The sequence below is a fragment of the Chaetodon auriga genome, chromosome 7 (assembly GCF_051107435.1).
Source record: "Chaetodon auriga isolate fChaAug3 chromosome 7, fChaAug3.hap1, whole genome shotgun sequence".
Taxonomy (NCBI): domain Eukaryota; kingdom Metazoa; phylum Chordata; class Actinopteri; order Chaetodontiformes; family Chaetodontidae; genus Chaetodon; species Chaetodon auriga.
Window position 1 is genome coordinate 8,128,899 of NC_135080.1, and position 25,605 is coordinate 8,154,503.

Sequence of the window (25,605 nt, forward strand, 5' to 3'; positions counted from 1 at the left end):
TGCTCTATGAGACCCAGCTGCGCACGCACACACACGCCCCCTCTCAGCACTCAGGCACACATGCACTCAGAGAGAGAAAAAGAGACAGAGACAGACATGGCCGGGCTTAGAGGCCTCTAATTCAAATTCTGTAAGTCTCACACATTTTTCCAGCACATTGTGAGAGAGAGGACAAGTTTGTCTGCAACTGTGGAAAAAATCATGCCTGTAGTGTGTAAACTGTGGCCGGGAGGAGCCTGGAAAGACAGAAAATCTGGAGTTAAAAAAAGGCTCTCTGCCACTCTGACTACTGAGGCTCAGTGGTTGTCACGGCAACTTAAGCCGGTTGCCCATGACGACAGGGGCAGACAGACAGGGGCAGACAGAAACGCGGAGAAAACGAGCGATTTTCTGCCTCTGCACTCCTCTCACGTTTGGGCTTCTCCTGAGAGAACGGTAGCTCCTATCAGAAAAACAAAAACACCGTGGGCGCCTTGAGGACTTCCTGAACGATTTGGTGTAATTTTGTGTTTCTACAGCAAATATTGTGGACACAGTCGCGAGTTGAAAACGGGGCTCCTTTCTGCTTCTCTCCGAAAATCTTTGTATTGGAGTGCATGGAGAGCAGAGACAGACGTGGCCGCGCTTAGAGGCTGCTAACTCAAATTCTGTAAGTCTCACAGATTTTTTGAGCACATTGTGAGAGAGAGGACAAGTTTGTCTACAACTGTGGAAAAAATCACGCCTGTAGAGTGTAAACTGTGGCCAGGAGGAGCGTGGAAAGAGCAAAAATCTAGGCGTTTTTTCCGGCTCTCTCCCACTCTAGCGATGATGTCACCCACTCTAGCCTCTAACTGTCCACGCAATACACACCCATTGAAATCAGAGAATTTCTCCAAAAACGCTCATGGTCATTGATGAGGGATTATTCAAAAACTACATGAGTTATCAAAACGTGGCTTAATACAGGAATAGACAAGACTTGTGTCTACAATTTAAAGTTTAAATGGAGTCTCTAGGTGAAAGTATGCCGGAGCAGTAGCCAGTAGAAAAAGTGCGACAATTTTTACCGCCTCCCATTCATTTCTTATGGGAAACGAATACGCGTTTTTCGCGACTTACGTCGCGAAAAACGCGTATTCTACAGAGAAAAATAATAGCACGCCGATCCCGATCGAGACGCACGTTTTGATATATCATTTGCGTGGCTGCTCCCAAAACTGTAGGAGGAGTAGCGAATCGAAATTTGACACGGAAGAGGAAGAATAATAAGAAAAAACACGCAGGATAACAATAGTGCTCGGGGCTTCGCCCCGAGCACTACTGTCTACAGCTTTGCTGTAGGCAGTAGTGCTCGTGGCTTGCCCCGTGGCCCTAATAAGAAAAAACACGCAGGATAACAATAGTGCTCGGGGCTTTGCCCCGAGCACTACTGTCTACAGCTTTGCTGTAGGCAGTAGTGCTCGTGGCTTGCCCCGTGGCCCTAATAATAATAAGAAAAAACCCGCAGGATAACAATAGTGCTCGTGGCTTGCCCCGTGGCCCTAATAAGAAAAAACACGCAGGATAACAATAGTGCTCGGGGCTTCGCCCCGAGCACTACTGTCTACAGCTTTGCTGTAGGCAGTAGTGCTCGTGGCTGCCCCGTGGCCCTAATAAGAAGAAGAAGAAGAAGAAAAAACACGCAGGATAACAATAGTGCTCGGGGCTTTGCCCCGAGCACTACTGTCTACAGCTTTGCTGTAGGCAGTAGTGCTCGTGGCTTGCCCCGTGGCCCTAATAATAATAATAAGAAGAAAAAACACGCAGGATAACAATAGTGCTCGGGGCTTCGCCCCGAGCACTACTGTCTACAGCTTTGCTGTAGGCAGTAGTGCTCGTGGCTGCCCCGTGGCCCTAATAATCATTAATCATTATAGAATAAACTAGCCAACAGCATGAACATTGATAAAATCAGCTAGATTTGCAAGCACAACATAAAAATACTGCTTACATGTTATTGCATCATAAATAATTACCTGCTATAATAATATAATGCAAAATAATAGCACGGGGCTATTTTCCTACTTAGCAAGTGCTTATGACACTTAAAGCAAACTATTTCCTGATGATACCTCTGTACTTTTACATACTTCATTTTTTGCATTGCATTATTATTGTAAAGTAAAGAATCTGATCCTCCACCATGCAGAGAGAGGCCAACCCATCAGTCGAATTCGTCTTACGTGCACTTCAACATTTCTTGCAGTATGTTGTACAGATTTGTGCCGTTTTTACATCAGAGTTTAAGGTAAAGCAGGGATAGTCCTGGAGATGGTGTTTCCTGTTTGATTTATAATGAATGAATTTGTAGAGGAGTAATCTACTTTTGATGCGCTCTGGGCCGAGGCGGGAGCTGTATGGCTACAAATAAAACCACCTCCAGACTACAGAGCCGTCATTAATCAGACCCTTGGCTGGCATTCCAGTGCCTGCTGTTACATTCCCTTCAGAGCCCGTTGTTGGATATTTGTTGATTGTCTGCAGCCGCTCTTCTCCCATCCTCTCCCATCTACTTCCTCACTGTCATTAATTAAAAGCATGTAGAGAAATTCGCAGCTTTCTCTGAGAAATATGCAGACTAATTTTCCCATCGGGCTGTTTTCGACTCGTCTCTTTTTGTGCGGGAAGCTGCCTTTCTCCGTCAGTGACGAGACCCGACATGCCACAACATAGTCCTGCGCTTTCAGTTCGACTCTGTGACAACATGACCACTTCTGCAGGATAATAAAAATGGGTGTATTTAGTGATGATTCAGGGACTAATTTGCCTTGTTGTGGTCATTGTTTAATCTGCATTCAACACACATAGTCATCACTGGGGTTGCAGCCACTAAGCTTATGGGAAGTGTGACTTACTCTGTTGAAATGAGCTGCATGTGACTGTGACAGTGTGTGGTGTTAGACAAGGGATGGCGAAGTGTCATATTCAAAATAACGCTGTCACAAGAAGGAAGCAGTTAAGTGGCTACCACTGAAGTGTGTAGATTACTCCAACATTCAGCTGTTTTGTTATGGAAGCTCCAGCAGAGACCAGAGACGCTGTACTGTATGTAGACAACCTTAAACCAAACTGGAGTGATTCTTGGAAAAAAGCCTTCGATCTTTTCATGTTTTCTGCAAACACGCCGCTGTATTCACCTTTGTCGAAGATCTGGTTTGCTTTCATAAGACAATTGAAAGAACTGCCTGTCAGAAGAGTGCTCCATTAGTGCTACGCCCACGCTGCTCTTTTCTCAGACATGCAAGGTGTATCATTTATGGCTTCTGCAATTGTTTGCATATGCAGCAGCTCCTCTGGAATCTGCGGCAGAATTGTCAAAGATGATTGTTTCATTCCTCGCCGTCCCAGGCGTTTCGGCGCCACTGTCGGAGTGCGGCAGAGAATCTTGATTCCACGGCAGACAGATGCCAACTTTCATCCCTTTTTAGTTTCCCTCAGAGAGGCACTATGTTGGCTGAGAGCATAAATTCAAAGTGAGCCTGAGAGTCAATCTCATGGGGATTTGACCGGCGGAATATCCAAGCCACATATGCACCTTTTGATCAATCCTATGAGTTTATACTAGGATTGACGTCTTCCTTCTACCTAACGAGGCTTCATTTATGATTTCGTGAAAAGTGATCTGGTATGATTTTTCTCAAGTGATTTAATTGATTTTAATAAGCACGAGGATTTTTCAAATATTTTAAGCCACATTTTAACTCAGCGGCCGCGTTGAGAACATTCGGCATTCTTCCCGGCTGTGTAGGTGCAGTATTGTTGTGGGTGGGGATGCGTGTGCCCTCAGGTTGAGCGTTAAAATCATCAAACAAAACATGCAATATAATCAAAGCTGGCCATTCTCCCAAAGTTTGGAGGGCATTGTGTGAAAAGATGTTTACGGTCTGGTGAAAGCGCTCAGATTTCAAGGGAATGCTCAAGATTTATTAAGTATTGAGTCCATTCAAACTGCAGTCATTTATCAGGCATGAATACTTACTGCAGTAGGAGCAGTAGCCTGGCTATGGAATAAATAAAACAACAAATTCACTCAGGATGCTCTTCAGGTCAACTCCCAGGTCAGACAATGGCATGTTTTCAGAGCTTCGCAGAGCTTTCGCGTGTTTATTTTACTTCACTTCCTCGTCTGACTGGACTCTCTGTCCCTTAATACACATGGCAGTTTAATGTAAAAAGGTTTTCAGGGTGAATTCTCCGCCTGAGACACTCGAGAGAGAGAGATGGAAATAACTTCAACAGGCGGCGATCATAATTTATAAACTGAACTCAAAGGAGCCAGTTCTTTTTACATTAGGTCTGCTTGAGTAGGCTGAGGTGAACTGCAAGTGTCACTCAAGCAGATTCACCGAGTTAAACATGGATAAGCTTTAATATGAGGGTTTGATAGAGTAATTTCAGGATCTGTCTCTGGCGACTCAGTCTTATACCAATATAATAATCAATGCATTCTAATAGTAGCAGTGTATTTAGTTGTTTTGCATAGTAGAGCACCTTGTCAAATATATTCGCACATAATAATTTGTCACTTATATCAGTGAGATATTTTTTGATGTCGATTCAGACTCTTCGATCTTGTAAGTCTGTGTGCTTTAATATGAAGCTGAGAAGCATTTCTCTGTATCGTGGCAGTGTTTGAACTTGTGTCGATATTTTCCTGGGCTCACTTGTTTGTATGCAGGTTGCCGAGAGCTGGATTTGATTATAAATGATCAGACCCAAGCTATCAAGTTAGTCAAAGCTGGCTTGACTGGAGCTGTTGTAATTGCAACAAGTCCGGGCTCATTTGAAATTTACCCCATGTATAAACTTTGGAGCTGATCACTGTATTGCTGTAAAAAAGAAGACAATTTGTATTTAGATGATGCCAAGATTCTCACAATCAAAGCAGCAATTTAGAGTCCTTGGCTGTGTTTCCTGTGTTTTTAGATAAGATGCATTCCTTGTGGCTTTGAATTAATTCCTCCTCAGTTCCCGAAACACTCCTGCAGCGTAACCCGTGCTCCAAACAGGCACGTTTACACCAAAATATGGATAAATACGCAGCGTCTGTTACTTCTCACATATGATTGTAAGAGGGGACATTAAATGGTTTACATTTGTTAAAGTGCATCTATAAGCCATTTTGACAAATGGTGCTTCACCGCTATCTTAATCATCAGATAATGCCTTGCCATAAGGTTGACATAATCTGTCATCCATACAGTGACAAACTAGCTAGGTGAGGACACACAATAATTTGAAGAGGCGAACAAGAGTGACTGAGGAGCGGAGCCCTGACCCTCATTTTCTTCACACATTATTGTGAGTCAAGAGTATATGCACTATAAATAGTAATGTTCTGTATGATTATGTTGAACCTTGATTCATTCAACTCCTTTCGCTGTCACTTACTCTCAGAAAGTCAGCAACACAATCATGAAATGACCTTTACCGCTTCCATTTCTGGTTTTGAGGATCCAGTAGCAAATCCAGCTTGTGTGCTTTGAAACCTCTCTTTCTGGTTTTCTTGCACAACTACTCAAGTAAATAAAATAGCAGTAATAATACCCATTTTTTAATCCTACTTATGCCTATTTTTACAGAACACTGTTGCACTCTGTAGATTTGCTTGAATATCTAAACATTTTAATGCTGCTTGCAAGCAGCTGCACAGTGTATGCTAGGATATCAAGTCATTGTAGGATTTTCAAGCCATTGCTGAACTCCACGTGTTCATGTTAACTGTAGATTGTAAGCTTCAGGGCTCAGCCAGTGTCTCTGTTGATTATTTCAACTCTGATGCTCAGGTCAGGCAGTTTAAGGCCTGCTCAGGCATCTCTTACTGGCCTGCACGTAGTGTAGCCCTGATGGACTAATTGAGCATTTAAAGGGCCAGATTGCCATTTCTGCACTTTTAAGTCCATTTAGAATAAATCACATTTACTCTGAATTACTACCAACCATTTGTCTTTCCAACCAATTGAATTTAATCTCTTTCAAAACAGTGTAAAACTAATTTACAAATACTTAAAACTTTCTTGAGATTGGTAAACCACTTCGTCAACAAGGGCGGGGCAGTATGACAAACAATACGATCACCATTTCGATACTCGATGCTCATCACAAAATATAATTTGATAATGCTGCCACTTTGAAGAGCATCCTCATCATGAGGGTTCATTTGTTAAACTTTAGAATACAGTTCATGAACATAAGAAATAAAATAACGTAATGTGTTTGGTTTAGAATCTATTTTTGTAATAAAAGAACATATCTTCTCACCTTAACAATACAAGTTAGCTTGCCTAATAAAATAATTGGCACCACACAACATCATATTTTGCTTTGTCGTTGCTTTTGAGATCCAAACCGCTTCCATGTAACTGATGTTGTGTTACCTTTTTTTGTCAAGAAGTTCCTCAGCTTTGGAGGAAAACACAAGTCAACTTTCACTGTGGCTTGTGTGTCCCTCGGTTCCACTCGTTCTTTCCTCTTTTCAGAGGATATCCACTTTCTTCACCGCTCAAACAATGCTTTGTTGTTGGAAGCAGCACAGAGGTACTTTGGCATAAGCCAGAAACTGCTGACTGACTGGCTGTTGTCATGTTTATTTCTGCTCTGTGATATATTCATATCCAGTAAATAATGTCCAAAGTTTGTCATCATTATTGACATAAACGATCACAATAGATTTATTGTTCAGCCCTGGTGTAAACATCATATTCATTGTTCAAGTGTTTTCAGTCACAGTCTCATTGCACGGTTAATGGAAGAATGGGCTGATCTGAAAAGTTTGTGCTGTGCCTTCATGTGCTTGTTAGAAACTGCAACCTGAGAGTTGAGAGTTGGCTGCCAAACGTCCTTTAAATATGAAACATTGCCATCATTACGTTTTTCAAAACACCTCCAGTCATATCTTCTGAAATCTCGTGAAAAGAAACAGTGTTTGAAGTTACCAAGTCTCGGATGTGGTGGTGTGTTGGGAATTCCTTCAAATTAAGAAATGTAAGACTGAATAATACGACTCCTCAAGCCTTATCCCAACAATCAGTAGCCAGGAGCTCCTCTAAGCAGCTGCCTGGCACTCTGAAAATTAAAATAGAAAGCAAATCAAACTTTCCTGTCTGACTGCAAAAATACCTTCAGGAAGATTTGGCAGACTCTAGAGGGGTGGTGCACTGTTACTGTGCAGTGACGAGAAGGGATTAAATGAAATTCCAGCAAATTCTGGACATACAAACATCATACCGCCTGTAAAATATCAAGGTGGAAAGAGAATATCTTCTACAATGGGATAATGGTACTAAACACACCTCAAAATGCACTGTGAATAACCTCAGGAGGCACAAGCTGAAGGTTTTGCCATGGCCCTCACAGTCCCCCGACCTGAACATTATCGAAAATCTGTGGATAGACCTCAAAAGAGCAGTGCATGCAAGACTCAAGAATCTCACAGAGCTGGAAACCTTTTGAAGGAAAATGGGCAAAAATCCCCCAAACAAGAATTGACAGTCTTTTAGCTGACTACAAAAAGCCTTTACAAGCTGTGATACTCACCAAATGTGGAGTTACTAAGTGCTGACCGTGCAGGGTGCCGAACCTTTGCTTTGAGCCCTTTTCCATTTTTATTGTTTTGAAAACTGTAAACACTGGAAATAACAAAAGTTCTCACTTGAAATTTTAATGAAATGTGTCATCTTCAACTTTATGCTGTTTGGAAATCAGGTCACCTTTTTCTCGCTTAGCTATTCACAGAAATTTTGACCCGGGGTACTCAAAGTATACACACCCACATATACACAAAAACTTATTTACAGAGCTCATGCTTAACGTTTCTTGCAGTGATAAACCTGATAATGTAAAGGTTTTACCTGACTATTCCCATGAGCACTGAGGGCTGTTAGAGCCGAATGAAAGCATCGAAGCGTTCTTTTACTTGACTAAAAGTGCACAGTGTCTCTGGAGGGCTAAGTCAATGAAGACAGGAGCTTGCTCTCTCTCCTTCATTGAGACTGAAACACCTGAGAACAATGACCTAAACAAGTCACTTAGAAAACTCAAAGATGAAACTTGAATGTTATATCAAAATGTTTATTGCTCTTGTCAGTGGATGTCTAGTCTGGCTTTGTCTGGTTAGATTTGCACGGCTGTAAACTGGCTGGTAATTTATGCATTTCTACCTCATACCTTTCCAAAAACAGCTACAAGATTATATCTGCACAGCTCTATCTCACAGATCACTGAACTAGTGTTTAAGTAGGGATATCTCAGTTGTTTGTGCAAAGTTTGGATATGAGAAGAATGATGCAAAATGGAGGAATGGACCCTCATGAAACTGAAAATAAATGTATTTTTCCTACATCTATTCAGATGTCTGTTTGGACGGAGGAAATTGACAGATTAGATTAGGCCCATTTTCTCTCACTAATTATCATCACTGGTCATGGTAGGATGGTAATTGTCAGGACTGCAACTCAACTCATCCAAAACAGCGTCCATCTGTTTGGAGTTTGTCATTTTTTACCTCAGACATGCTCTTCAACTTGATAGCACGTACTTGTTTGTCATATTTATGCAGATAGTGGAAGCCGAAACTAGACAGCGTTAGTGTGCATTTAAACAGGTTTGCTTTGAATTAACTTGAATGAGTTCGGCATTCACAGCTTGCAGCATCTGCAGTTGTGATTTGGTAAAAGCACGGCTTGTGTTGTTTATGCATTGTTGTAGCTCTAAATAAGTCCTTCAGTCTGCTTTGAAAAATCCCAAAAGTCACACATTTAAAAGTCGATGTAGGGAGGGCTGTACTGAACTGTGGATTAGGCCTCGGTGACAGAGGTTGTGGTAAACTCTTCCTGTCCGGGTTATCAGTCTCTGACAGCCCACTGCTCTCTGATCGCTGCTGCCGTCACAGGAGCATGCATCACGCACTTGTCAAAGCGCCTCTCCTCCGTCCACCCCCTTTCCGCTGAAAGTCAACACCACGGTCTCACCACACTATATTTACGTGCTCACAGACACCCTTACAAGACATGCATGCACGCGAGCACACGCGCGCACATACAGTACACATATACAGACACCGTTCCCATTATGGTGACAAATCCTGCCTGAGCTGGCTCCCATCTGTGAGTCATGGCGTGGTGTGTTGTACGAGTCAAACTCCCCCGTCATCTGCCTTTCACAGATGGATCTGCGGGGTGTCCAAGGGCCTTGTCTGGTGGCCACGATGGCAGGGCGGCTCGGATTCAAACCGCCCAAGGTCCGGATGGAGAACAGACACATATTTCCCAACCTTTGAGGTCTAAGGGGGCAGCCCTCCAAAAAGGGGGTCAGGTTAATCATCACGGCTTGACTGGGTTTAATCCATTAAACCATGAGTTCACCCTACATAGCTTGGTTGGCTGAATCTCTGCACTGATCCCATTTTCTCTGTATACATATCCGTTCTTTCACCCTGGCTCCTATTTGCCCCCGTAATGGGATTAACTCCAGTGACACCAATCTGAAATCTAGCTTTAAACTCTGCGGGGTGAGTCTTATTTCACTGGTTATTCCCAGAAGGGATGAGACATGGTTTAGGTTACGTAATTAGATTCCTCTCTCCAACCTAAATGTAAATGATGACAAATCAATGATAAATAGCTCGGTGTATGCCGGCCTGGTCAAGATGCCTCCAGCAACATAAAAAATAACATTTGACAAACAATGTTAATTAATGTGTCTATGAAGAGGGCGCTGTTATAAATAATGGATGCTGCCAAGGACAGCTCCAGTTCACTGCAACCTAACACTGCCTCGATGACTTTGGGCCTGTGCACCAAGTCATGCTTTATCCAGATGTTGCTTATTTTGGCAGTACAGATCAAATAGGTTTCCTGCACGCCTACACTTAAAAGACAATACACTCTCAGTTATTATTGTTGAACCCACCAGTAACTTTTGAAACACAGCTATTAAGCAAGCTTATTATCAAGCTCTTTTCCACTTCATAATAAAATCAACGTGGAACAATTGACCTTGGCAGAACAAAAACGCTTTCATTCCTCTCTGCCTCATTCTCATGGTGTAACAAGACATTAGAAAGCCTTTCATTGCTCTGTCTCTCATTGCTCCCAGAGCCAGTAACAATCAACAGTAATTGTTTTTTTCTCAACACTCTCATCTCTTGTTCTCAGTGGTCAAAGGCAGCAGAATACAAGGCCATCTATTTCGGATTTATGAGGCTAAAATGTGCAGAAAAGCATGTGTTTGTTCATTTATGTGGGGGCTCAGTGAACTGTTAGTAACCACATTTGACCTCATTTATGTGAATGTGCCAGAAGGGTTTTCATGAGGCTTAAAGATGTTTTTTTTTTTTTTTTTCTTAGAAGGAGCTGTGATTTGCTATTTGTCTTTTCATTGTTACTTAAATTGATTCAGACCCTGCACTGCATGTGCATATGGATAATTAAAAAATCTGCATTCATAGATGCATATTCTGCTGGCTGGAGTTAAATTCTGATGTTTAGCTGGACTTGATATGACTGATAAAATACATTCATACTGTATTGTAATTTGATGTTAGTCACCATTCCCTTATGCTTACATCAAAATGATTAAATGGTGCAAGAAGCAGCACTAAAGATGTCAACAGTGCAGCTAAATTAAGAGATAATCCATTGCGAGGTTACGTCAGTCTTACACTGGGACATGGTAGAAAAGCAGGGAAATTGCACAAGAGCTTTTCAAAGGGCAGAGTACATGCACGGCATAGTATATAGTAATGCTACGTGTGCTGGCATTTCACATGAAGACACAAAATTAACTGCTTTCGAAAAAGGGTTCAAAGTACTCTACAGAAAGGTATTGTTAAGACGCCTCTATTTACGATGAAAGTAGGAGTTTCTTTTAGTTAAGCAGAGAACACACAGTTCAGCCGTGGCTTAGCCCTTCATCTCGGAACAGTGTGGAATGCATTATCTAGATGTAATGCTCGCTGACTTAGTATTAATGTGCGCAGTCGTGTGTTCATATGTAAAAGGGTCATCTTGAATGTTCTGCAAACAAACCGAAGTCCTTTTTATCCTTTAGACCCAAGTTTATGTGTCTTTTAGCTCGTGTATAAAACTGTAAATGATGGTGGACCCTGTCGTTTTGCGTGTCTTCACATTGACTTAAGCCCTTTGTTGGATATTTTGCTTTGCTCGGCCATGCCTCCAAACTGTGGAATCCCAAATATATCTGGGAAGAGGACACCTTGTTAAAGGAATAGTTTGACATTTTTTCTTGGAAATCAACTAAAAAGTAGCACCATCTTCTTAAAAAAGACCATTCATAAAGGGTTTGTAAAGTTGTAATTAATGGCTTTATCATGGTTAATAAATCATTTACTCATGCTCGATAGATCAGTTATGAATCATCTATGAGACCAACTTTGAGGTTGCCAGCTTGATAAATGTAAGTCATTAATAAAAAGTAATAAACCACAAATTCTGCAGTTACGAACGTTAAAGCAAACCATGAATGAAAGAACGCGGGTTTCTGACTTTCTGATAAGCCATCAAAAACAGCACTCATAAATGTTACGTTGTTGCTGAAAGCTCTTCATAATAAGGTAATGTAGCTTCAGATGTAAACAAATAATAAAAAGTGGTGCCAGTGTGCTGTATTTATTTTCTCTCCATTCTCTAAGCGAGCACTCTGCACAGGTGAGCTGGCTCCACCTGCACTCGAGGGCATAATAGGTTGATGGCGTTTCTTAGCAAGCGGTCTGTTTGAGTGCAGCCCTGTTTCATCATCCTCTCAGCCTCTCACTGCCCCTCCTCAGAATCTGGTGGATGCTGCTGAGAGCATTTGGCCAGTAATGTCATTTACTCTTGCAGACACATGCTCATATTTCTCTTCCTTTCCCTTCAGCCTGCTTTCATTTCTGTGAGGCACACCTTGTATTATCATGTCCTGACCAGACCCATCTTTACATTTTATGGAGGATTTGAAATATAAAGGAGGACATGGGTTTTTGCCCCCCCCCCCACAAAATCATAATGAAACATGGAAGAATTTGAGAGTGTTCAAATCTGTATTGACCCCTCAAAGAAGACTCAACATGTAAATGTGGCAAGAGGTCTGTTTATGCTCGCAGTGCCCAAGAAACAGGATTACTGTCGAAAAACAAATTGCTTATTGCCTTTTCAGGAAACCCTGCAGTAAACAGTGGGTTTTGTGTGGCCTTTCCATCAGCGCATTTGCCAGTTTATCTTAATGGAAATCATCTCGCAGTGAGGACCAGAAGAGGCTTGAGCTGCATATGGAAGCCAGCATAAGATGAATAGAGAAGAATAACACAGCCGTACAGTCGAGAGGAGCGAATTCTAGCTGCTTTAAATATTGTAACAGCAACAAACAGGGCCTCCGTCAGCCTTGTACGTTCATCGTGTTCATCCTTATCAGGGATGCCTTTTTATCCCAATCACTTTGAACCTGATTCATGTTCATGGCACATCGTCAGTGACATGTGAAAAAGGTCCACGGTGAGGCGCAAAATGGATTGGGCGTCCATGGTGGCTAATTCTGATTCAAGGAATTGAGAGAGCTGTGTTAAGGATGTTAGGCATTAAAGAGTTGTCTTTTTCATGGGATTATCTGCGAAGGAGGAAGTCAGTATTCAGACAGAGCTGACTGGCACGGCAAGATCAGCTTCCATCCAAGTAGAACACTTCTTCAGGCATGCAAAACATGCAGACTTAAGTCACATAATCCCTTTCAATATCAGTGAGGATGTCAATACGCTGACATGAATGGGAAGGATACATCAGTTTTGCAGGCTTACTGTTGTTTCCGATCACAGTGTTTGCAGTGGTGGCTGTCAGGTTGCTATTATTAGCAGCTGCGGTGATATAAATGTTACTGTTGATCCACTGACTCTGTGATGACAAAACTTATTTAAACCGTTGGTGAAACGCTGTCCTGTCTCATAAAGTATCGTCAGGAGGATCCCGCCATGTGTTTTATTCTTTGCACCCCGATGTTGTGGCATTTATGGGGCCTGCAGATATTGAAGTAAATAATTGGACACACAAAGCTAACACTCAAGCACATCTCAGGGGCTAAGCAAACAATGGCACTCTGCACATTCGGTGCCCTAGTTCAAATGAGACTGTAACTGTGGATCATAACAGGGCTTTTCTGGTGTTTTGTGGAAGCACTGTTCTGTCAGCGTGACTAAGCAAGGCTGTCCAAGTCCAGCTGACCATGACTGTCTGAAAAAGCTATGAAAACAATCGCCTTTCAGAGCAAGCGGTTTCAGGCAAATTGTTGACGTTACACATTCAGATGTTGCTAAATGTTGAAAATGGCTTTGTTTTTGCTCCTTTATCCTACTGCCAAGCATTTGAAAGCCAGCACATAACACATTGCATATGGCATTCAGTGTTTTTGAGGATATTCTTATTATAGTTTCATTGTATCTCGTCTTTACCTTATTATGGGCTTTGCATTTGGCTGCAGAATCCAGGTATTCATAAAGATTTCATTGATCAGTTGAAGCTTTAAAATTTTTGAATGCAGTTTGAATTAGAATGAGAACATGGAGCATTTGATTATGGAAGCCATGCATGCACCCATTTTATGGACTTGAGGCTTAATCCATATACCTAGTGGTAGGCATGGGGTGGAAGCCAGAAAAACAGCCTGATCAGCAGCGTTGGCTTCAGTTCAAAACTGCTGTGTTTGAGTGCAATTATTGAGTTTTGAATTAGCTTAAACTGAAGCGGTAAACAGTAAACTGACTGTAATCACAATTTGAATTAAAGGAGCCACTGTAGATTTCAACAGAATTTCCTACAATGTTATGCACGGGAATTGAAATGTGATTGGCTTTTATGTGAGTGAGCTGCTCCACTATATTGGTACAAATGGACAGTAATAGAGAGAAGTCAAAAATCAAGCTGTATTTTCGGATGACTGCCGTGGATGTCTTCATGCTGTAATATGAAGGCATGTGTTTTCATTTAATTCGACCCATTTCATAATAATTTGCTATTTGGACATGGCTTGCAGTGTTTCATACATTTTGAAAATTGAAGCACTGTATCATCTTTCACATTATTAGCAGATAATTAGAAGTGGGCCCATTTGGGTTTAGAATTATCCTCGATGTGTTTTTCACTTTGCCTCTCCAGCATACTTTAAAAGAGCTCTTTTCGCTTTCCATTTCCAACCTTGACAGTGTTGTATGTTACTTCTCATCAGTCTTTCATTCCAGATTTGTGTTCAGTCTTGTTTTTTTTCCCTAACTGAATGGTACATCCGACAATAAAAGGCTAACACAGTGCAGCATCTGCCTGTATGTAGCGGGCTTTAAAACTCGAGTTGTTTATCATGGCTTCCTCGTGGCTGCTTTGGAAAGCCATAGCCTTGACTTCGCTTTTTTCTTCTTTATCTATTGAAACCTCATCAGTAACAAAAGATATGCAGCTCTTTTTCCATGCAGGTGGCACAATGCTAGCTCGAGCTTTGTGCAAATGCCTTTAGTGCTAATTTTGTGGCTCATATCAAGCTTGATTGCACCACGATAGGTGAAGGGACACGGGTTTCCTCAAACAGCTGTTTTGACTCGTCGGTGCCAAGGATAAGCGATGAAAAACCTCTTTTAAAAGGTGCTGCCTGCAGGCTGAGGTGGTGTTTATGCAGATCATGGGGTGCAGCCTTTTGTTACCCATTTTGGCATAAAATTATGAATTCATGTCCTCAGACTGCCTCTAGATTCAGCCAGCAGACTTTTTCACGGCTTTCATTGGTCAAGGCTCAGACACAGAGACGAACCCTTTCATGAATGTTTACTTTTCCCCCCGTCTCAGTTGTATAAATATTTATCATCTAGTACATTAAAATTAATCTCACTTGAGATGTTCATCCAAAGTTCAGTGTAATTGAATTAAGTGTATAATTTGTAATTATAATAGATTTAATTAAGGGCTGATTTTTGCCCATAATGTCCCCTTAATTACACAAGAAGAAGAACTCCACAAACAATTTCTGTGATTTTCTGAACCTCGGGAGCCAAAAAACATGCAAACGTCATCCCCCACTCATAAACTTGTATCTTTAAAGATGAATGTGTGTTGAGAATGTGCATACCTCAAGAATACTTTAGGCCTGGCATAGTTTTCTAGAGATAACTGCTGGTGTTGTGATAATATAAGGTGAGAGATGTGACCTCATAGTGAAACACAGTCCATACAGCATTCTGTAAAATTGCATGTTTTCCTTTGCTGTTTTTCATTGATGGGTCTTATGAATGATTGAGCTGGCACAAGTGTCAATATGCAAATGCTGTTTCAGAGTGTCTCTACATCCACTCGTGCATTAAGAGGAACCAAGCATACACAGGGCTTAATAAATCTAATGAGAAGAATGTGTATGCCTATTTTTGTCTTAGTTTTAGCCATGAATTGCACAGAGTTATATGCAACTGGCCCCTGGTTGGTAAGCTAGCACACAGACTCCAAGTATAGTGTCCTGAGCTCCATCAAAGATCTTTCAAACAGCAGAAATGTCCACATGTAAACATACCCATGTGCTGTGTTCAGGCATTCAGGCATGAAAATTGAAGAAGTGAACACACATTTTATTGGCGTGTTATAACAGCAAAGGTTTCATTGTTTGGTAAATAACTACATGCACACTTGCACTGAAAGAATGCTCAATTTTGGTGTCTCCTTGAACACAAATTAAATTTAAACAGGGACATGTTGTACCCGTGGAAGAATATTTGCAGGGCTGTATAATCGTATTTGGGGTGCTGTATATTTGTACTTTGGGTCTTGGCACGTCTTGCACAGGAAGGTTTACTCAAAGGAAGAAGAAGCCAGACTGGATTCTCCTCACAGCCCATTAGGAAACAGTCTGCTGCTTTAAAAAGGGATGAACGTGGCTGACATGATCTGCCATTACCAAATCTTATCCCAACCCCACCTGCTGTACATTTCTTCATCCATTTTTGTGAAAGTGAGTGAACTAGGGTTGGAAATGTGCAATCAGACGCTCAGTCTAATCCTGATGCAAGAAACTCTGGAAGAGAAGCTGTACATTGAATTTTAAATTTGTTGGGCACACCCATCTCTGATTGCACCTTTTGTTTGCAATCATGCTCAGATTTGCACCCAGTTCACAGAAATAAAACCCCATTGTGAGTTGTTTTTTTCCAGCATACTGAGTGATTTTCAATTCTACAGATACAAAGTCTTGTTTTGAATATCAATACTAGTGTCAGCAGGAACTACAGTATACAAAAAGGAAAAAAACATCACTTTCAGCATCAGATCATGCTTTGGGCACATGAACACGATTCTTATTGCATGCACTGTTTGCTCCTCTGCTGCTGTTGTGTGCATGCATACATGCATGTTTCACCTTGTTTTGGTCTGCATATTCACACAATAAACAGTTTAGCTATTTACCATTAAAACCCTGTGCCGAAACATGCATGTTAGAACACAGACGTGTTGTTTAAGAGCAGAGCAAAAAGAAATCATTTGGTGGTAAATGTATGCAGTAGTAGCCTATTAATGATGGATTCACCTCATAAATCATGACAAGTGACGAGAGAAACGGAGTTTGAACTGCGATGCTGCGAACGTTGTACATCGTTCTGTGAGAGCAGACAGCCTGTGAAAGTTGCTGTGTTAAAGCAAACCAGTCCTCCTTGCGCACTGTCTTTCATACCTACTGATTATTTATGTGGTACTTGTAAATGTGCTGAGCATGGCTAAGTGTATAAATAGCAGTACGGACATCATCAGAGGCTTCAGCTCACAGGGGGGAAAGGGGAGGGGAAAGAGCTTACTACCACAGCATCAGATCATGAGCAACAGAGACGATCCTCCCTGACTCATCAAGAACGGAGGGAAACTCTGATCTCTTGCACGCTCGTAGTCTGCATGTTTGAGGCTCATGGGTAACCCCGCTGACCTCTGTGGCCACTGGTGCACAACTTTGTGTTGTGCTTATTGCATAATTATTCATTATTCAATTACTCTGTTCCTCTTGGTTCGCTGACTTATATATGTGGGACAAGGTTTAGGATCACATAGACTTGCAAATGTAGTTGTGTGGTTTTTTGTTTTTTTTTATTAAAAATAGCTGCATAACCAGAGCAATTAGTAGAGCGTATATTATTTGATTTGATTCTCTCAGGCAACGCGTATTATTGCTGTGTGTCACCGTGGTCACTGTCTGCACCACAGCAAGAGTTCCTTCCCAGCCACAAAGTCGCAACACCCTAGTCATGGTAAATGTTATAGTAAAACATCAGCGCAATTTTCTCTTCATCATTTTACACCTCCGCCACCACCATTATCTCTGTGTACTCATGTGTTCCATCTCTCTGCAGTGCAGCCCACAGTACAGGCCTGTGCTTTGCCTTGGGTTGTATGCCTTTGTCTGGAGCTCTCTCATCTCTGGAGGTCACATTGGCCGCCCTGGAGGTACTGGTAATGGTCAGTGTGCCAACTGTGTGGGCAGTCTAAGTGAACCATATGCTGTCTGTTAAGTCGCACTCAGCGGAGGCACCAGCGTAACACGGCTGTTTGGTATCTGATGAAAATGACAACATGCGCAACAGAGGAAAACAGTCGAGCAGGTGTTTCTCGCATCCCCTCCCTTCTCACCACGTCACTTGGTTTCAACATCACCACGCATTTTCAACGGGCAGAAGAAGCAGTTGGCTAGTATTTGTAATTCACCCAACTGGTTAAGTTCACCATGGCCTGTGCTTTTTTATTTGCCTTTTATTGAAGGTTTTATAATTGTAATGTAGGTCCTGGTCTCAAAATGTTTATTTTAGCCTTGTGGCAAGTCAGGCAGAGTAATGTGGATGTGCTGTGTGCGGAGCGTTTTCACACATGGTGTGGACACTGCTACAGAGAGGCCCTGTGACAGGTTCCTTTTCACTCTTCATTAAGAATTCTGGATGGTGTTTCGACTGAGAGGCGATAATGTTTCTATGGACATCGCTGGTCTAGTCACACACCAAAGACTAACACGTGCTGCAAAATACAGGCAATAGCATGTTTCAGTTTTCAGTGTGAAAATATTTTAGCCTCTATCTGCAAAACTACTTCAAAGTCAGTGAAAAAACGTCAAATGAAGCATCCATTTTGTCACTATGTGGAGAGCTAATCCAAGCTTACAGTTATCCGAATGCCTGCCTCAGCCTGTGTACTGACGCTGTGAAGTCCTGAAACACTGAACAAATAGCTGTTTGTCCTTGAGGATGGCCACAAATGAGGAGGCCGGGTTGCTACATTGCTTTAGAAAGAGAGGAAAAAAGCAAAGCAGCACCCTGACAGCTGCAGTTCCACTATCTGATGAATCATCGATCATGTATAAATCATCAGTTCTATATGCTAATTATATATATGAGACCGTATCTGGGTAGATGTGTGCAGATCTAAAGCTGTGATATTGTCATAGATGTGAAACTGTTGGCGGATTAATTGATTTGTCAATTGGCAGAACATTAATTGGCAACTTTAAGTCATTTTTCCAAGCAAATGCATCAAACATTTTCTGGCTCCTGCTTCTCAGATGTGAGGATTTGATGCTTTTCTTTGTTATAATGACGAATCTGTCCAATATCTTTGGATTTTCATCAGAAAAAAACAAGAAATTTGAACATTTTTCTTTTTTAATGACATTTTACGTTCAAAACATTTATTGATCTAGAGCAACCATTAGTTGCAGCCCTTTATTTTTGATAACTATGCTGAATATCATTTAAAAACTGTAAGTCTTTTGTTTTAATCCTGTAGCATTAACACAAATGAAGACGTGGCTGGAGGCAGCGTATGAGCCTAATAACATTTGATGTTTGAAAGATGTTTTGAAGCACAACTGCTTTTGTTTTTGAGTGCGCAGCCTTTCCCCCCCCTCCTCTGCAACATCCCACCACCAATGTTTTAATTAGAAAAGTAACAGCAGCTAAAATGCAGAATAGACAATCCTCTCACAAGCCGAACCACTGGCACTGAATTGAAGTCGATGTGCGCGCAGCGTGTGCGTTTGATGTGTCTGCGTGGGAGTTTGATGAATAGATGGAGGAGCAGTTAGCATGCAGTCACAATATGTAGCATTACAGCTAAAGCAGCATGAATAGCTCTGGTGATATTTGCAGTTTGAGTGTGTGTGCAGTGTGTTCTAATCAATTCCTCAGTGTTGGATGCTTCAGGGAACATGAACATAGGATGGACGTCTCAGTGGAGTGTGTCATGCGTGAAATTGTACTTCTCACATCACTGTCTTTGGTCAGTCGGAAGGCTGGCTGTTGGACTTTACGTAATGGCATTTTGAAAGTGAAGGGCTTAAATTGCATTAAAAACTTAAAATACCCACACTGAATGATATGTCACTGATTCCTTTATCACACTTGGAAGAGTTGAGATTTAGCTGAATGTCAATACATCACCTACATGCTATGGGAGCTTTTGTAGGAGGGGAGTGAGAAGCAAACATGACACTAAAGAAAACAAAGAGGCATGTGTCTTTTGGATGTAATTGATGGCTACCGAACAACCTTTGAAGGTTGCTCTCAATGTCAGGATCTTTTGTGGAGGCTTGTCGTGTTTACACTTAGTCGAAGTGAGAGTTCGGGTGGGTAAATATGTCGTGCTTGGACAAACACCCTGTGTTGCTTTGGCCGGGGCTGATAAAAAGGACTGCTGAGATCCTAATCAAGATTGCTGCTTTTGCAATTAAATCTGACAGTGGAGAATCAGAGCTATTCTTCTGTTGTCGTCGTTCCTGAAAAGGGGGAAAAAAAAGTAGAAAGTGGTCCCTTTTTCTTCATCCACAAAAGCTTCAATTAACTGTGATAGCTCCATGTGCATCTGTAGCTGTGCATCGCCCCCTGGAATAGCTTTAACCTATATACAGTGCTGCAGCAGTTTATGAGTTCCAAGAAGATTGTTCGTGTACTATGTCATTAAAACATACAGTCAAACGTTTGGACACACCTTCTCAGTCAATGGTTTTTCTTTATTTTTATTATTTTCTGCATTGTACATTAACACTGAACACGTCAACAAATGAAATAACAATTATGTGGCAAACAATAGACAAAGAAGAAGAAGAGTAATCTTCAAAGTAGCCACCTTCAGCTTTGATGACAGCTTTGCACACTGTTGGCAGCATTTCAACCAGCTTGAGGAGGTAGTCACATTTTAATGCTTTTCAATTAACAGGTGAGCCTTGTCAAAACTTCAGTAGTGGAATTGTGAGACCATCAGTTGTGTTGTGCAGAGGTGATGTCGGTATATAGTAAATATCTCTATTCAGCTATTGTAGTAACCCATATAATGACAAGATCCGCTCAGCTAAGTAGAGAGAAGCAACATTCTCGTCTGCATTCGGACCTCTCGTTCACATGCAAACAGTGTTATAGTAGTGTAATTGTATTATAGAGTTTTTCAAAACCGGTTTCTGTGTGTCCATGTGTCAGCTCATGCATGGCCATTGTTCCTTTGTGTAAGTGGTTAGGTCACGTTTGGTTAGCACTGCTAGGCTGTGCGCCAGAAAGGTGTTAAATAGCTACAATAAATAATAAGCTACTGGAAAATCAGATCACTACTCATACTACACACAGACCTTCTTTTGCATGTGACACATCGTTGATGGAGACTTTATCGCCACCTACTGGCCCCCTCGGAGTGCTGTTTTTGTGTTTTCGTGTGTACTGAGATATTTTGAAGTCGAAGAACATGTGGACAAAATACATTTTTTTAAAAAAATATCTGTATACGTGCGGTCAAGACCTAAGATATGAAGGCCAGTCAGTCGAACCATCAAAAGCTAGGATGAAACTGCCTCATATGAGAACCGCCCCAGGAAGGGAAGACCTGTGCTGCAGAGGATAAGTTCATTACAGTTACAAGCCTCAGAAACCGCCAATTAACAGCACCTCAGATTAGAGCCCACATAAATGCTTGAAGGAGTTCAAGCAGCAGACACAACATCAACTGTTTGGAGGAGGCTGTGTGAATCAGGCCTTCATGGTCGAATTGCTGCAAAAAATAAATAAATAAATAAAAACACTACTGAGGGAGATCAGCAAGGAGAGGGGAATTGCTTGGGCCAGGAAACACAAGGAAAGGACAGTAGACTAGTGGAAATCTGTACTTTGGTCTGATGAGTCCAGATTTGAGATTTTTTCTAACCACTGTGTCTTTGTGCGACGCACAAAAGAACGGATTGTATCTGCTTGTGTGGCTCCCACTGTGAAGGATGGAAGAGGAGGAGGAGGAGGTGTGATGGTGGGGGGGTACTTTACTGGTGACGCTGTGGGCAATTTATTCAAAATTCAAGACACTCTGAACCCTTATGGCTGTGTCAACGCTATTTGATCAAGAAGGAGAGTGATGGAGGGCTTTATCAGAGCGCCTGACCTCCACAATCAGACCTAAACCCAAATGAGATGGTTTGGGATGAGCCGGATCACAGAATGAAGGAAAGGCAGCCGACAAGTACTCAGCGTATAAGGGAACTCCTTCAAGACAGCCACCTCATGAATCTGGTTAAGATCATTTTAAGTGTGCACAGCTATCGTTAAAGTAGCTACGTTCAAGAATCCAAAACATAAAACAAGCATTATTTAATAGTCTTCATGTCTTCAGTATGTCTGTGTCTTTGCAGCTAGCAACACCAGCTAGCGTTACCGAAGATAGCGTAAAGATTGCCAAACACACTTCGTAGCATTGATCTTTAAAGTCTTTGTAATGTTTCCTGCTGGCCTTATTTAAAATGAGTCTTCTTCTGAAATATGCACTCGAAGGCTCATGATATGAAAGACATGATGACGTTTTTTTGCATTGTTACTCTCTTCCTTTAGGTGTAAGCTTATGTACCCTTTGACCTTGTGTAATAATGGCAAAAAAAAAAAGCGTTTTGAACCAACGCTTGGAGCTAACCTTAGCTTGATTTGCTAGCTGGCGACAGCTGATGTCAGCTGTCATTTTATCGAGCGAAATTGGCGCTTGCTGCTGGAAAGAAGTGGCCTGCTTTTGTCTACATCTGTTTGTCATTAAGGACCCGTTGTTTACAAAGATGCAACCGTTTTCAAGTGGTAAATCTGCACCCGCTCTCACTGCAAACTGCACTTTTCTTTGGTAATGCAAACAGTCTTTTTTCCAGTGAATGATAGACGGGGTTAGCGGGTCGTCTAAAACATAAATCATCTTTAAAGATGAATCTGGGGGAGAGGCTCCGGGCAGAAAATGATTATTCCACTGCCGCAGAAATATCAAATCATTTGTATTGAGTCCAGGATGAAATCAAAGATTGAACTATAAATTGAACCTTTTTATGATTGTGACACTACTACAGCCGGTGCCATATGCCCCCCCCCCCCATGTTATTTGTACTTGCACATTAAGGTGTGACCGTTTATTTCTCTCCGCAGACTGCTTTGAAGTGAACCCTGTGAGGAGGATCCAAAACAGCACACTATTCTGGTGAGTTCCCAAATTGAAATTAAAACCCTCTTCATATTTGCATAATATACCAGCACACATGACCCCAAAGACTGTGAACATGAGCAGAAGGGGATGGGGCAAAGGGATAAAACTGAAAGGTTTTGATAGCAATATGCTGAAAAAACAGATGTTTCCTTGCTCTGACTCCATCAATCACTCAGTTTTTACTCCACAGGGTCAGTGTGACTCGCCCTGCATGCACATTCTCACTACGTTAAACACTCAGGCAAACCCCGCAGTTTTACCCCTTTTCTATCCTTGTTTCCCCACATATATTAACACAAAAGGAGACGTAGAGGAATCGGAAAAACCACAGCATCTCGGTCTTTTCCTCGCCTCTCTGTCACATGCAGATTTAACCACATGTTCACATACAGAGAGAGAGGGAGAGCGAGACTCTGCAGAGTGACACTGTTAGCTATCCTCTCACATAGGCAGGGCTGGGCTGGCGCCACGGCTGTTTGCCTCATAGCCTGCACAATGGGAGTCTGCTCCATTATCAGAGCTACTGCTTCGCCACCCTGCAGCAAACCCAGCATCCTCTGCTCCTGCAGATTTAATTTCTTATCTCAATAGGGAAAACAGCCCCTCTGATGAACAGCAGAAAACACCCTGGGCTGCTGTGAACAAGGATTGAGAATATATACAATAGATGGTTTGATAATCTTATGAACCGGCATAGCACTGATATTCCTCATAGGAATTTTTGGCTCGTCATAGATGTTCAGGGCTATTTGCTTTATACTGTAAATAATGATTCATGGAAGGGAAGGTCTTTTCACCATTAATCCAGTGGTGAAGCAGTTATTTATGCAGCAGCTATCAAGGACATATGGAGCCTTAAACAGGATCCACAGTAGGTAAATGTCTATAGTGTGCTGCTGCCGTTGCGTGCATCACATTCCATGACAAAGTTGTCGTTGTGTTTGCAGGAAGATAAAAGCAGCTCTTCCGCAGCTGTACTCTAACACGACATAAACCTGGCATGAACTGGTGCCACATGTGTGCTCCTTTTGATGAAAGCCTTACGAGAGTTTGTTATCACCTTTCGGAGAACAGAGTAGCTGGATATCCTTAATGACATACTTTCATAAATGACTTGACGCTGCGATGCTACTTTGGGAGTTTTCCCCCTATTGTTTTGCCATTTGCTTTATTTTTGACAACCTGCGAGATTTCTTTCTTTCGCTTCTCAGCAAGAAGTCTGTGATGGAACTGAAGGATTTGACTTGTGGCTTACCCAGCCCTCTGCTAACAGCTTCATCACTGTCACTAAAAGCCACTATGGCGGTAATTGTGTGTCAGCTTTCCCAGGCTCTAAAACAGAAGTTATTAAGTGAGCGCAAAGAAGTTGTGTAACTTGATATACCATGGCTAGGTTACTTTTCTTCTGTTTTACAGTAATCACCAGGTAGGGCTGCACCCACTGATAGCAGCGCTATCTTATTGGTGGTCTGACGCGTCAAGAGTAATTTATTACGATCATTAAAGTTTCAAGATCTTCTCTGCCTGGAAGGCTTTGCAGTGATGGATGTTACTTTAAACATCCTTTTCTGTAAAGCGCTTTAAGCACAAACATTGTTTTTATATCTTGGATATAATAAATACTCACAGCTGTGTAGTAAAAATACATTTGTGGCGCCGCATTACATGTGCTGTATGTGTGCTCGTGCAGGAGTAGAAACAACAAGAGAGAAATATCACAGCACTGCACAGACAGCATATCAAAGTATGTATGAGAGACATCAACATATGGCAGGCATGGCTGCTAAACGCTGCTGATGGAACCTGATCCCTTTCAGGTGGCTGGGGTTTACATAATGTGGTGCTCTGAGAGGACATTGATTTTTCTTGCTTTGAACTGGCAGTCCTGCAGGACGCTTTCCTGCACAGGGAGAGAGTCTGGCTTCAGCGCTGTGCGGGGAAGCAGAAACTGGCCGCATCAGCTCATTTGGTAATTGTGAAGAAATAGGTAGTTGATAGTCTGGTGAGTAATAACAAACCTTGTAAAGGCAAAGGCAAAGAAATACATGAAAAGCGGGTCCAAAGCTCCTTCTGTTTAAATGAAATTAGCAAAAATATAATCAGCAAGGACAGTTTGGGTTGAATATCTGATTCTTAAGATTCTTTGAAACATCTTAATTTAGGTATTTAGATTTTTTTTTTTTAATTAAGCTTTTAGAAATTAGCCCCACATAAGATTTTAGTGTGTGATGTTGAATTAAACGTTGATGAAGCGATCATGAGATTATTAATTATCGTCTTTGAGGAGGTGGTTGTGGTCTCTTGGCGGAAGCTGAGTGCAGGAAATGAGTTTGACATGTCAGACATATTATTGCACATGAGGTCCATGTACTTCTCTAACAGCTGTTTTATATAGAACGACTGCACGGGACAGAGCTCAACACAGAGCGAGCACAGATTCATGTCTCTCCATGGTCTGATTCATGCATTTGTTAGCATCCTGTTGTCCATATTAGTGCAAATGTGTCTGCTTTATGGAGTCGTTTTTTATGGGAAAAAACATTTGCAAACATTGTTAGACTTTACTAGCACAAAGGTACACGGTAAGTGTTTGAATGCTGCATGTGAAGGTTCAAAAGGGACTAAGCAGTAGTGCAAAGAGACCTGTGGAGGATACTGATGGCGAGAGAACACAAAAAAAGTATAAAGGAAGAAAGAAGTGAGTCCTCCCAAATGCACTGATAATCGTCTCGTTTTGATTAGATTCCCTCCTGCTCAGACTGCAAACACATAAAACAAATGCGTTTATTTCTTTTCTGTCAGGTTTTTCAGCAGTCAAAACAAATCAGGCTTGCCTGTGCATCCCTTAATCTCTGACACTGCTCGCTGACAGCCACAATGAACACCGTGAACAAAAAGTTCAAATGCACTTGATGGAAAAAGCAGAAATAAACACGCAAGTAAATAATGAAATATCATGTAATTTAATTAGCGCTGGTACTTTGGGATGCAGTTAAAGTGCTTATTTAACCGTTCTTCTTCCCTTAAGTCTGACAAAGGCTTTCTTAAGCATCACCTCAGGTTAGAAATCTACCCAGTGGCTTCTATAAAGAATCAGAATAAATAACATAATTCT

General features: G+C 41.7%; 1 protein-coding gene across 1 annotated transcript in view; it reads left to right on the top strand.

Moving 5' to 3' along the window:
* lrfn1 (leucine rich repeat and fibronectin type III domain containing 1) overlaps positions 1-25,605 on the top strand; it is a 135,876-nt gene that overhangs the window by 66,614 nt on the left and 43,657 nt on the right. The window contains exon 2 of the mRNA XM_076735761.1: positions 22,433-22,484. The gene's annotated coding sequence lies outside the window, so the exon portion shown is untranslated. The remainder of the gene's footprint in view (positions 1-22,432; positions 22,485-25,605) is intronic.